General features: G+C 33.2%; 1 long non-coding RNA gene across 1 annotated transcript; it reads right to left on the reverse strand.

Moving 5' to 3' along the window:
- Positions 1-9,061: 9,061 nt before the first annotated feature.
- On the reverse strand, positions 9,062-12,767 carry LOC111388329. Its single transcript, XR_002701549.1, has 3 exons — positions 9,559-12,767; positions 9,362-9,472; positions 9,062-9,233 (listed from the first exon to the last, which is right to left on the reverse strand). It is a non-coding gene; the product is annotated as an uncharacterized LOC111388329 (long non-coding RNA).
- Between the last annotated feature and the right edge of the window lie 347 nt (positions 12,768-13,114).

The following is a 13,114-nucleotide window of genomic DNA, read 5'->3' on the forward strand; positions in this document are numbered from 1 at the left end:
AATGACAAAAAATCAAGTGTATGTTGGTCAAATTGGATTCCTGGCTGATCAAGTAAATCATTTGACCCAATTGATGACATAGTTATCTGGAAACAATCCCCGTTCTAGACAGGTTTGGGTAAAGAAGAGCGATCTCCCGAATTTGGTAGCAGATTGTGATGCTCTTAAAGGAAAGAGCATTTATATACCTACTTGATTAGGTATTTTTTTTTTTTTGGCATACCTAGCTTTTGTTTGACATATGATTGTTGCATGCATCACGTGTATTGTGTTTGTTTTTATTTTATTTTATTTTCTTGCATGTGCATTTTCATTTGTTTGCTTTGACGCATGCATATTTATTTTCTTTTGTGTATGGAGATTCATTTTAGTAAAAATGAAAAACACAAAAAAAAAAATTGAAAATTTGGAAAAGACAAAAATAATTGGTTATGAAAATTGCTACAGCATGACACATATTTCTTGAACTTGTTGGTTGTAATCATCTATGAGCTAAAATTGATAAGTTGTAGAATAATTTTCATTATTTGTTTAGGTCTTTTTGGATTACTTAGTATATGTGTCATCATGTACCATCTGCACTGCACACACTATGAATTTGTTAATAGGACTCTACCGCATGTGTGAGATTTGGGATGACTGTCACTATTTGATAGGGCGACTTTGAATATGAATTGACTAATATTAAGTAGACCTAAACCCGAAAATTATCCCCCCATATTAAAGCTCAATATCTTAATATTTTTTTCGGGGCCTATTTGACTCAAGCATTTAAGTCTGTCGGGTCTCTTAAAACCTGGTGCCTATGGTTAACTGACTTGGGTTAACTGGCTTAAAGCTCGCTACAAGGGTCATCTTAGTTGCCTAATGGAGAAGAAGCTGCACTTAAGATGAAAAAGTAATGAGCTGAAAAATGAGAAAAATATGAAGAGCTGGAATAATATGAAAATCTAAAAAATATAAAAGCTCATAGAGGTAAGTAAAAATAATAAGTATAGGTCCTACTACACATTACATGGTTTGACTATTATTAGTAGGAGAATATACTTACTGGCAGTTCTTGGAATGTCCTTTCTCATAAAATCAAGGTTTGGGATCCTGCTTGCATTGAAATAGTGACACTTTACACACATGAGTCACTTGTGTTTTTTACTCCATTTTGGTCTAAACTGAGTATGTGGGGAGATCTGCTACTTGTTAATTTTACTTTTGCATGCTATCAACTGCATTTTTGAGTTATTATGTGTTATTTGCTCAGGATGTTCTTAATATGATTCCCTTCAGTATTTGTGACTAAAAGGAGGAGAGAAAAGTATAACTGAGGGGGAGAAGGGAGAGAAAAAAAAACATGTAAAAGAGCATACACATAGGGAGAGAGCTACTGCATTTGTAATGTGCACATGATTTCATTTATTGACATTACTTGCATTGCATTGCATTGCTATGTTTAGGGGTCGTTGGGGAGACACATAAATACATTTACCTGCTGCATAAAAACATGAAAGTTTGCAGTAAGGGGAGCATTGCATTGCATTCCATATCACATCCATCTATTTGAGTTTTGATATTTAGTGGTGTTGGTGTTTTGGTTGGTGTTTTGATTGACATCAATATCACGTCTCAAACTGCTATGTTGATTTGTGATTAAGAGCTTTAATTAATTTTTATATGTATCACGTGCTTTTACACTGGGTATATGAGTTTGTGGATTTTAGGAAACAGGTATACGAAGGAATGTGAGACTCAGTGATTGGGTTTACTGGGTAGTTTACTTTTTAGTTGTCAAGTCCTGACTTATTTTTTATTGTCCTGACTTTATTTGTAGAGTTTTGTCACAGAAAGCCACAGGGGAAGTTTTTTAGGTCCAAAGGTGTAATTGACGATTCTGTGGACAAAACGGACTAAATTGTATAATTGTAAAAGTCAGGGACTTAGGGTGTAATTTGTATAGATGAGGTAAATTAGTGTTCGAGATATTGAAGGAGTCCAAGAAGATCACACAAGATCATCAGAATGCAATTGGAAGTCTAAAGGATATTAAAGAGGCGAACAAAATATGTTCCAAATTTTCAGTCATAAATTTCAATGCATTTTTCACATAGAAACGTTGAAATTTGGACAAGGCTATTCCAAGAAGAATTGTATTCCTTTGAGTTAGCTTTCTAGCACAACTTAAATCATCTCAATCAAACATTGGACGAGAATATTATGATGAAAATATAGATGACTGCTCAATGTCGCTCGCTTCTCGCTGGCATTTCGCTCGAGCAAAAAAATAGAATACCTCTCGCTCGATTCTCGCTGGTATCTCGTTCGAGCGACACTCCTATGCGGAAAAAACCCTATTTCACATTTTTGAATTATTTTACTCGGCCCATACCACCTAGATAACTTCAAATATAAATACCAAAACCCTAGCACGAATTTTCATAGGTTGCTACAGTATTTTTTCATTGCAAAAGATATTCATAACATCTTTGAAGAGATCCAAGGTGCAATTAATTGGAGATTTCATCTACATCAATCTTGTGATCTAGCAACCATTGTTTTAGGTAAAAACATTGAATCTACATAATCCAAAACACCTTGCTTCCTTAATCTATTGAGGAAGGAACTCCCTCATTGGAGGATTGAGAGAGGTGGATTGAGGCGCAGTTTCAAACACAAGAACGGACAGTTCTTGGTGTTCCACTTGGTGATACGATCAGCTAAGGACCAGGATGTTGAATGGACAGCATATTGGGCTGCAGGAGGTAGATCAGGAAGTCTAGCAAGAGGCTAAAAATATCTACAGCAGTAGATCGTAAGATTGAAACAGCGGGTCTGATTAGGTACGGAGTTTGGTATAAATTGTACTTGTTGAATTTGACCACCTTGGGGTTTATCCGTCATCATATTGTTTGTTATTTACTGCTTTGCATAATAAACAAACTGCAGCATTCTTAATTAACTTGTATGATTAATCACCTAGACAACTAATTAAAGTGACTTGTTGCTTTAGTTAGATTAATTCTGCACGTAAGGTCAAATTGGTTAAAGTGAAATTTAGAATGTAAACTTGGTAACGCATAACATTTGAACTTGATACTGTATCACGTTAGTCAAATTTTCTAGCATATCTAAGCGTTCTAGGTCAATTTTTTTTTCACAAGTCATATTAAATTAGTCAAGACTCGTACAAATGAAATCCATTTTATGTAGGGACCAAACAACTGAGCCAGTAATGGTAATGTATTTAGATATTCTACACATTAATAATGTTTAACTTCCTTAAAAGAAAGTACTTGAGCAATGAGGCTATTGGTTCTGAATAATGAACATTTTTAGAAAAAACGAGAAAATTAGGGCACATTCTCTTTGCTGTTTTCAGGTCATTTTCACTTTTTAATTTTCGAAAACACTAAAAACACATTTTATTTACCTATTTTCAAAAACGAATTTTCAAAAACGAGTTTCAAATTTACAAAGAAAACTAAAAATGCAAAAAAAAAGTCGTTTTGGCATTTTCAGCTAAACCCAGGCAACATTTCAAAAACACGAAAAACGGGTTGTTTAGCAAATAGTGGGATGGCTTAATTGGTTGAGTTACGAGTTTCTGTAGGTCACGGGTTCGATTATGTTCTTGTGCAATTCAATACAAAGGAGTTTTTATTTTTTTTTTCTCCATATGTACAATACAAAATTTTTTAAACAAACTGGTAGGTGGCTAGATTTGAACCCGAGTTAGCACTATGGAAGTTAATGCCTTAAACACAATGGTAATATATATAATCTGTTTTCCAGTTTTTTAAAATTAGAAAGTAAACATGTTTTTTATTTTTATATTTTTTAAAATAATTTTTCAAAATGATAAAAAGAACACGTCTTTTACAATCTCAATATGAATACACAAAACAAAAAAAAAAAATTCAAAATGAGTTCAAAACTCAAAACTAAAAATTGAAACACGAAGAGAACACACCCTTAGTTTTGCTAAACCAAAGTGAAATTTGTGCGAAAAGGAGAAACCTTACCAGGCAAAAATGTTCGAAGTTCAAGCTTCCTTTTCAGGGAAGTTTGAAATCCATTAATCCGTTTACTTGAAAAGAAAAGTTTTCGTGATAGGGAGGGTCAAATCATTGCTGCATGGTCAAACTGGATCATAGGAATCTAACAACTACAAAACATACTTTTTAATACATATATTTTTCTTCAAATTGGGACTGAAAGGAGGTTCAGACCAGTCTCATTTCCTTGGAAAGGCATTTTTCTTATCATTTAAGATCTTCTGATCCAGATTGAAGCAAGTGACAAAAATAACACGTAATCTACTTTCCACACACACTTCACGATACTCGATTACTTTTTCTCTATCTAAAAGAGGATCTTGAGATTCTAGCCCCTGTTTGATCCCCATTATATTTAAAATATATTTTTCTCTCTCTTCTTTTCAATCACACATTATTCTATAAAATAATATTACACGCAAACATGAAATGTTTTCTTATTTTTTAACCAAACATTTCATCAATCTACTAGTTCAAAATGCATTCTTAAGAAATAATAGGGCTCAAGCATGTCCTAGGTTTCTTCCATCTACATATTTTTGATCTTTATTCAAGGTCACTTTTCTTGATAGCTGATTTGTAGAGCATTTTTGGTGATTGTGTAAGTAGGTTCATGTTGGCAATTTGTTCTTAATAAAATGATTTGACAAAAAACATAAGAATAATGCACACATATAACACTGAATAGCATATAATTATTCACCTAGTTCAGCAAAATTTTCTAATTTGGGGGCATAGAAGTTACCCCATTCCACTATATGCAGACAACCGCCTTATAAAGAGAGCAAGAGTAAATCAACCAAATTAATGTTAGACTAAATAAATGTGGATGAATATTGGATTAATGAATATTGAATGGACATGCATCGAATTTGCAACCAACAGTAATACAGGATGGAAACGTACCGGCTATGCAACTTACTGGATTGACACGTACCATCTATGCAACTATTGGTTGAAAAGTTGACTATCAAAATGTTAGCCAAAATAATGCAGATTAAATAATTTTACTAATATTAGCAGAACAAGTAACCTAAATAGCAAAAAAAATCAAATGAACTTTGAAACCATGGCCTATGTAAACACAGTTTTCTAAAAATAGATTTGCCCCCTTACTCTACATGCTTGAGATTTAGTTTGAGCTTCTTTTCCAGAATACAATGAAAAATCAGTAAAATCTGAGCACTGCAGAAACTACTCCAGTGAACATGGATGTCATGTCAATTTAGTCTCAACATAAGTTTTGCACTTATGTTTGGCATCAATATGGAACGTGAATATGCAATTCAAGCTAACTAGTCTACGTAAATTATCATAATTCACATGTCCTAGTCTACCATGCCACAAATTGGAAGACTCAGGCAAATAAGTAAAAGAGTTTCATTTTTGGCTTAATAACCATTACATTCAGTTTAAGCATACCATCGAAAAATATTACCTTTTTCGAGAAACATTCCATTTTTTGACAAAATAAATTTATCTGACTTAAATAGAATACAAAAATCATGCTTATTCAAAAGCAACCCAGACACTAAATTCTTGCAAATTTTCGACACATACAGCATATTGTTAATAGTCAACTCCTTTTCCGAAGTCATGTTCAGGACCACCTTTCCTTTACCCTTGATTTCAGAAATTGCTGAATTTCCTCGGAACAACTTCTCTACGTTCTATTTTGAACTCAAGAAACAACTCTTTATCAGAACACACATGCAGTTAGCACCAATGTCAAGCTACTACTCTTTTAGGTTTGAACCCGTCATATTCATTTCAGAAACAGCAACGAGATTCAACTCTGACACATCATATGCTATACTTATAAACCACATTTACTTCTTTTTTATTCTTTGACAATCTGCACTCCGAAGACTTGCGACCCATTCTGTCACAATTGCAACATTTTTCTTAATTTTTTTTTTAGAATTTCCACCTTTAGGTCCTTGATTGGTCCCTGTGCTACAAGATGGTCTAGGCTTGTTTTTGTAGGTCTTATTACTATGACTATGCTTCACAAGATTTGCTTTAGCAGCACTAGGATTAAGCCACTTCCTTTCTGAGCTCTTGTTATCTTCTTCAATTTGAAGTCCAGCAATAAGTTCTTTGACGTTCATTTTATTTCGTTTGTGCATAAGATAATTCTTGAAATCTTCCCATTCTGGAGGGGAGGGATAATTTTTCAATAATTGTAGCCACTTGGAAAGTTTCTCTCAAATTCATCCCTTTAGCATGAATCTCATGAAGAACCACTTAAAGTTCTTGTACTTGACTGAATATTGTTTTAGAGTCCACCATTTCATAATCCAAGAATCGACGAACAATGAATTTCTTGGTGCTAGCATCCTCAATCTTATATTTTCGATCTAATGACTTCCACAACTTCTTAGCAGTTTTCATAGTGCTATACACATTGTATAATGAGTTTGCTAAGCTCATGATGTAGTTTCGGCACAAAAAATCCGAATGGTTCCAGGCATCACCTCACTAATTGCTTGAAAATCTCCCTCATCCTATCTGAGTTTTGGTGTAGTTTCAATCAAAAAAGGAAAGGACATTGAATTTCTTCAATTTTCTCCATGATTAACCGGAATAGTAACTGAGTGGCCAGTTGTTGAAGCCATAATTTAACTCACAATATGACTTGGTAATTTAGCCACAGTCTGAGCCACAATAGAACTTGGCCGTTGAGTCACAATAGAGTCCACAACTTGATTTTCAATAACCACAGTTTGAGCCATATCCATGTCGGTTGCCATTTTTGAAAGTAAAACAAATATTAGTTCTCAATAAAGTTGAAATGAATTTGTCTGTTATGATTCTATTTTAAGTTCATTAGATTAAATATTTGTAAATAAATATCATATTAACAAATATCAGATAGACATATACCAGATTTGCAACTAAAAGTAATACCAAATGGACACGTACCGATTATAAAACTTACCAGATTGACACATATTGGACATCCAACTTATCTGATTGACACATACTGTTATCAAATTGATACATATTGAATATACAATCATCAAATTGACTCATACCGTATATGCAACCACTGGTTGTACAGCTGACCAATTGAGCATTAGCAAAAATAATGTAGATTAAATAATATTATTAATTACAATAAAAAGCAAAGCAAGTAATCTAAATTGCAGAAAAAATAAATGAACTTTGAAATCGAGGCTTGTGTGAACACAGTTTCATAAAAACAGATTTACCCTCTCACCTTACGTGTTTCAGATTTAGTTCAAGACTGTTTCCCATAATACAAAGAAAAATCAGTAGAACCCAAGCACTACAGAAACTATTCCAGTGAACTGACTTAGTATCTGAACAATATCACCAAAACTGAAAAGCAATATGCTAAGTATTTAGTATGTAGACCAAAAGAAACTATGTTGCTTCTTGTATGGAATAATGGGAAAATGGGTTCTCATATATAGACTTGACCCCCATGAATGGTGAGGTAATTCTGTCCATAAGCATGCCATGAACTTAAATTATAATGACACTAACTATTGGAGTTTCAATAGTTTTGCAATTTAAAATGTCCGTTGGAGGAAAAAATTTGGTAAAATGTAGGCCATCCTAAGGGGCCAATTTTGGTTCGACATTCGTGGCGCAGGTTGTGCCACATGCAAATTCAAGGTACGAAGCCTATTTCGATCCATGATTTGCACTCACTATACACGTATGCGAAGAGAGCTTCTATGCTATACATGATCACACCCGTCTAAAGTGCAATCCTATATAAAGTAGTATTTACCTTCATTATTTTCCTCTGTGGGACAAACATTAATTGGTTTTCCTCCAACACTTAAACTCCTTTCAATTGACATACTTTGAACTCCAATTTCTGATTCCTCGAGCATCATTTTTTGCAAATAAATATATGATTTCGATATTCTCACAAAGGAAAACACAAATCAATCTTGATTTTCCAAAATAACCAATCGGGTACCACTATAATTTTATGCCAAATTAGCCACTCAACTCATTTTTCCAACAATTACAACCAATTTTAGTCCTAGATCCAAAAGGATTTCCTAAAACTCGACTCAATGAACAATCCATTTGATAAAAAGCTCTAGTACAAAGCCACACAACACCGCCAATATTTCATGCCACGAGATTGCTGCATTAGGAAGATTTTACAGGTTTATCACTAATCTCTCATTCTAGAAAGATCACAAGAAACTAGATAAGAAGAAGTCGAATCAGACTAGAGAGAAAAATTCTAGACACTCAAAAGCCTTAAAATCTTCAAACATGATAAAACGTTCACAAAACCAAAGTCATACTTGATAAAGATTAATCTAAGCCATTGATCATATCGAACAATCTAGGGGCCACTTAAACAATCACAATCCATATGTTAGACAAGCTATCAATTGGATGTTGCACTACAACTAAAATGGCCTTTTGCAACGTTTAAAAAAATGTTGTCGGAGAAATTTTGTATGTTGCAAACCTCGATGTTGTCGTATGTTAGAAGGATATGATAGCCTTTTAAAATGTTGTGAATAACCTTTTTGTGGTGTTTTTTGAATGTTGCAAATAACCTTTTTGCAACGTTCAAAAAACATTGCAAATAACTTTATGCAGCATTTTTTGAGTATTGCGAATAATCTTTTTGCAGCATTTTTTAAACGTTGCTAATGGCATTTTTTTCAACATTTTTTTTTATGTTTTTCAGATCTTGCTAATAACCTTTGCACAATGTTTTTTAAATGTTGTTTATGCTTATATCCTTATTTTTGCAACATTTTTTGACCATTGCCGTAGGTCATTTTATACTTTTTTTTTATTTTGCATTTTTTTTCTTTGTATAGTGATTTATACAAATCAACCACAAAATTAAAAAGTTTTTTGGGCTTGTATGAAATCGATATAATTTCATTAATCAATACAAAATAAATATAAAACACATCGCTGCAATAAATTGAAGAAAAATTTTGATTTACGTATTGCCTATTAAACAAACAAATAAACATAACAAACAAAATAATGGCACAATATCAAACCATAAAAAGAGTATTAAATCAATAGAAAGTCAACTTTCACAAAACTCCTAACTTCATTTACAACTCCTACGTTTGTTTACATTGTAATTATGGCCACCTTACACGTTTCTGTGTCAGTATTGCATTTCGCAACCTTCCTCTGGTGTTGAGATGCCAATCTTTTAGCCTACAAGATTAGACATACCGCAATGCAATGAAGACTTGGTGAGTACTAAAGTAGTGAAAAATTACTCATCGGCTTTAAGTGAACACAAACTCAAAAATTGGAACAGATTTTTAATCGAAAAAGTTCACCTGCTCAATGTCCCTCTCGACAGACCCACCATCTTGACTGAAATCAGAATTGCTCATCCTAGTTTCGTGCAAACGAATTCCCACTCCCATTACAACTTATTCGAATAAGCCCTAAATCAACAACAATTGCAGCACTAGTTATTTTAAGACCTAAATCAACAACTTATTTGGCAAGAGAGAGAGAAATAGCAGATTACCAGTATATGATGCCGGCACCATTACTTTTTGTTTTTTGATTGGACCATGGGATACCTTCCTTTCGGTAAAAGCACAAACACAGGATCACCTCTTACGATGTTGGGAAAAATAATTATCTTCATTGAGCACTGACAGTATTTATACACTGGTAAAAGCTGCAACTATTTTATAGGTTCGGGACGTCGCTGTAACTATCCCTTTGTTTCTTGCAATTTATATTCTACCCCCCATCAGTCAACATAGACAATACCATCCAATGACCGAAAATCAATAGCCTTCATTGAAGTTTTAACATCATAATTCCAAGTTAGAGATAAGTGCAATCTCTTCACTGCCTTCACTAAGAGCCCACACATAAAAGATGCATTGACTCTACTTGAGAATTCCAGAAAAATAAGTACAAAAACTTTAAAATGTAGTAACTAACTAAAGTATCCTAAACTAAAGTGTTTATCACTAGATGTAACAGCTTCCAACGTTCAATTTTCATAAGAAATTCACTCGCATCTGAAGAAAATAATGTATATACTGTATTCCCATATTACTGCAAATATTTCCATAACAGGTAGCAAATTTCTTCTTCTGCCTGATTGGATTTCAATAACAGAACTGAAGTCAGCTTTAATTCAGTCAGTGCCCACTCAAATGCCTTGCCATCCTGAAGCTAAAGTAGGTCTTATCATGGTTTTTATCAAATCATAGAAAGTCGTTCTCAGCACAAGCCAAGACAAATTACTAGTAATCATTTGCGAAGCACACTTTATATACAGCAGGGCATAGATCAGAAAATCAACATGAAAAGCTTAAATAAGTCATCAAACTGCACGAAAAACTCGTTCTGCAGATAGAAGAAACAGGTAAATATTAACAAAATAGAAGCAAAAAGACATAAATTACATTTGTTTCAGGAAGATAAGAATACTTGCTTATAAGTGACACAGATATTATCTTGTTTACATAGGAGATCATAAAAGTACTGCAACTGACCAGCTACATCTATTGAGTGAACCCAAAAATCTACCCCAACATAGACTAGCATATAACTGATCTCACACTGAAACGCTATCAAGTTCAGATTGCCATACTCTGAAATCACAACTATTAATTGTCATTAACTATATTAATAATGTCTAACATATGTAATTTTTCTGCAAATCTGAGATTTTAGCTTCCAGGTTATGAGATTCTGGCTGGTTACCTTTGGAGTTCCACAACACTGAAAGCTGAATTAAAATCCATGAAATCCAATACAATAACAATTGGATAGATATTCAATTTAAATGCATTAGCCAATATCAGGAAAATATAGTTACCACCGTAAGTAAAGAGGAAACTTGGCATGGCATCCATGGTAAGGTTTAGTTCAATCTGAGCAACTCCATAGACGTTGTCATCTATTGTACTCAAACTATGTTGGAATTGGTTCAAAAATAACCGAAAATTGGTTAAGTGTAAAATTGGAAAAATAAAAATGTGTGACTTTGTGTCAACTTCGGCCAAATATTCGGATTTGATCCAATTTTCAAATTACAAAAATAAATAGACCAACTTATTCTACTCATCGAGTAGATTGTTGTGGTATATTTGGAATCTTGAAACCAATTCTGGATGAATGAAAAACTGCGGCCCAAAATTGAAAGAATGAAGTGTTCCAGCTTTTCAAAAAAACGCAGGTTTGATATAAAGTGTTACAACTTTTCATAAAAAATGCTGAATTTGGGGTGTGTCCCTTCATCCACATCCTTTCAACTTCTATATATAGGATCCTTTGGGCGTTCATTTGAAATTCCATATCATTCATTTTATGTCAGGTTGCATCAAATACTTTGTAGAAGTCTACATTTATTGCATCCAAATCATGGTTATGATATAGAGGGAATTTCGTTCGAATTCGTTGGTCAAAGTCATTTGAAGTGCTACTATGACTTGACGTGATCATTGTATCTTGGAAGATGATAGTCAGAAAATCGTTAGTACTAATGCGAGGCAAAGTCATCTAGAGGAAAGAGTGTCAAACATTTGCCTCGGCCAATTGCATCACTTGCATATATTTTTCCTTATTTCTAATTTCTTTCATCATATTTGATTTCAGAAATTAACTAATATTCTTTGATTTCATGTAAGGTTGAAATTCAAGAATAGAAATGGATGAATCCATATTCATGTGTTCAGAATCAGATTTGGTAATTATTATTTATCTTCTCAAATCTAGGTTCATTAAGTTGAACTTTGATTCGAATTCGTGAATGTATAAGGTACGTTTTATGAATATAATATGCACAATATCAGTGTAATTATCCCCAACAAACAATGTATTACAGCTTAAAATATTGAGCTTTAACTCGTAAAAGATTTCAGAAATCCTTTTCCTTCTAAATGTTAGGAATACTATAAGTATAAACATTTCTTCAAAATTTCTAAACACCCTACTGCCATGGGAATATTAGAGTAAGGGCAATGGAGGTAGAGAAATTAAACTGCGTGTTGCTCTAAAGTTAATAGTATCAGATGAATCTATGCTTAAGCAGGGAGGAAATCAAAGAAAGAAAAGCTAGCTTGTTATACAAAAACAGTAATAAGTAATCCCGAATCATAATTTCTTACAACTTTTTCAGATCATCAATCTTCCATGAAAACTCTCGACAAAATATTCAATAAAACGATACTCACTAATATTCTTGGAACATAATCACACTTCTCAAATGGAAGAGACTCACAAGCACTTTTGATTTCCTCTCGCAATGTCACTTGAATGTCTTGTCATAGAATACGAAACCAATAAAACGAAACATGTCAATTCAAGTTAAACCCAAACCTGAACAAAATAAGAACCCTAAACCTTTTTCCAAACCCCTCCTCCCCAAAAAAAAAAAGGGAAAAAAAATGAAAAAAAAGTGTAATTCATCAATTCAAGAAAATTTAGGACCTTGATTAATGATAAAAGGAAAAGAATCAGAGGCTTACGTTGCTTCAATTTCAATAAAAAAAAATGAGAGAGAGAAGGCATTTACTTGGGCCAAGATTAGACACCAAGCCAAGAGAGCTTGGATTTAAGGAGGTAATTGATAACTTTGATACCCGATTTCTCCATTATTATGCTCTCGCATTCGGAGAGAGGAAGTGATAAAAGTGGTGAGAAGCGGAGACGAGGGAAGAAAGAAAATTTAGGGCTAATATCTAATTAATTTGATTTTGAGGAGTTTCTCTTTCCATTTGGAAAGGATCATTTTAACAACGTTTGACACACGTCGCAAAAGTAAAAGTACAAACTTTTTGCAACTTTTAAATGAGACTTGTGTAATGTTCAGAAAACGCTGCAAAAGTAAGACTTTTTCGCAATATTTGAAAAAGGCTGTAAAAAGTTATATATTAATAGTTTTAGCAATATGCGTTGAACATTGCAATAGAATTATATTTTAATAATGGTCAACAAAAGTCGCAAAAAAAAAAAAAAAATAAATAAAATTCGCGACATTCAAAAAACGTTGTGAAAAGTAATATTAGCAATATTTATTTAAAAAATATTGTCAAAACTCAATTACATTAACTAATTGC

This window comes from Olea europaea, unplaced genomic scaffold, assembly GCF_002742605.1.
Source record: "Olea europaea var. sylvestris unplaced genomic scaffold, O_europaea_v1 scaffold488, whole genome shotgun sequence".
NCBI lineage: Eukaryota > Viridiplantae > Streptophyta > Magnoliopsida > Lamiales > Oleaceae > Olea > Olea europaea.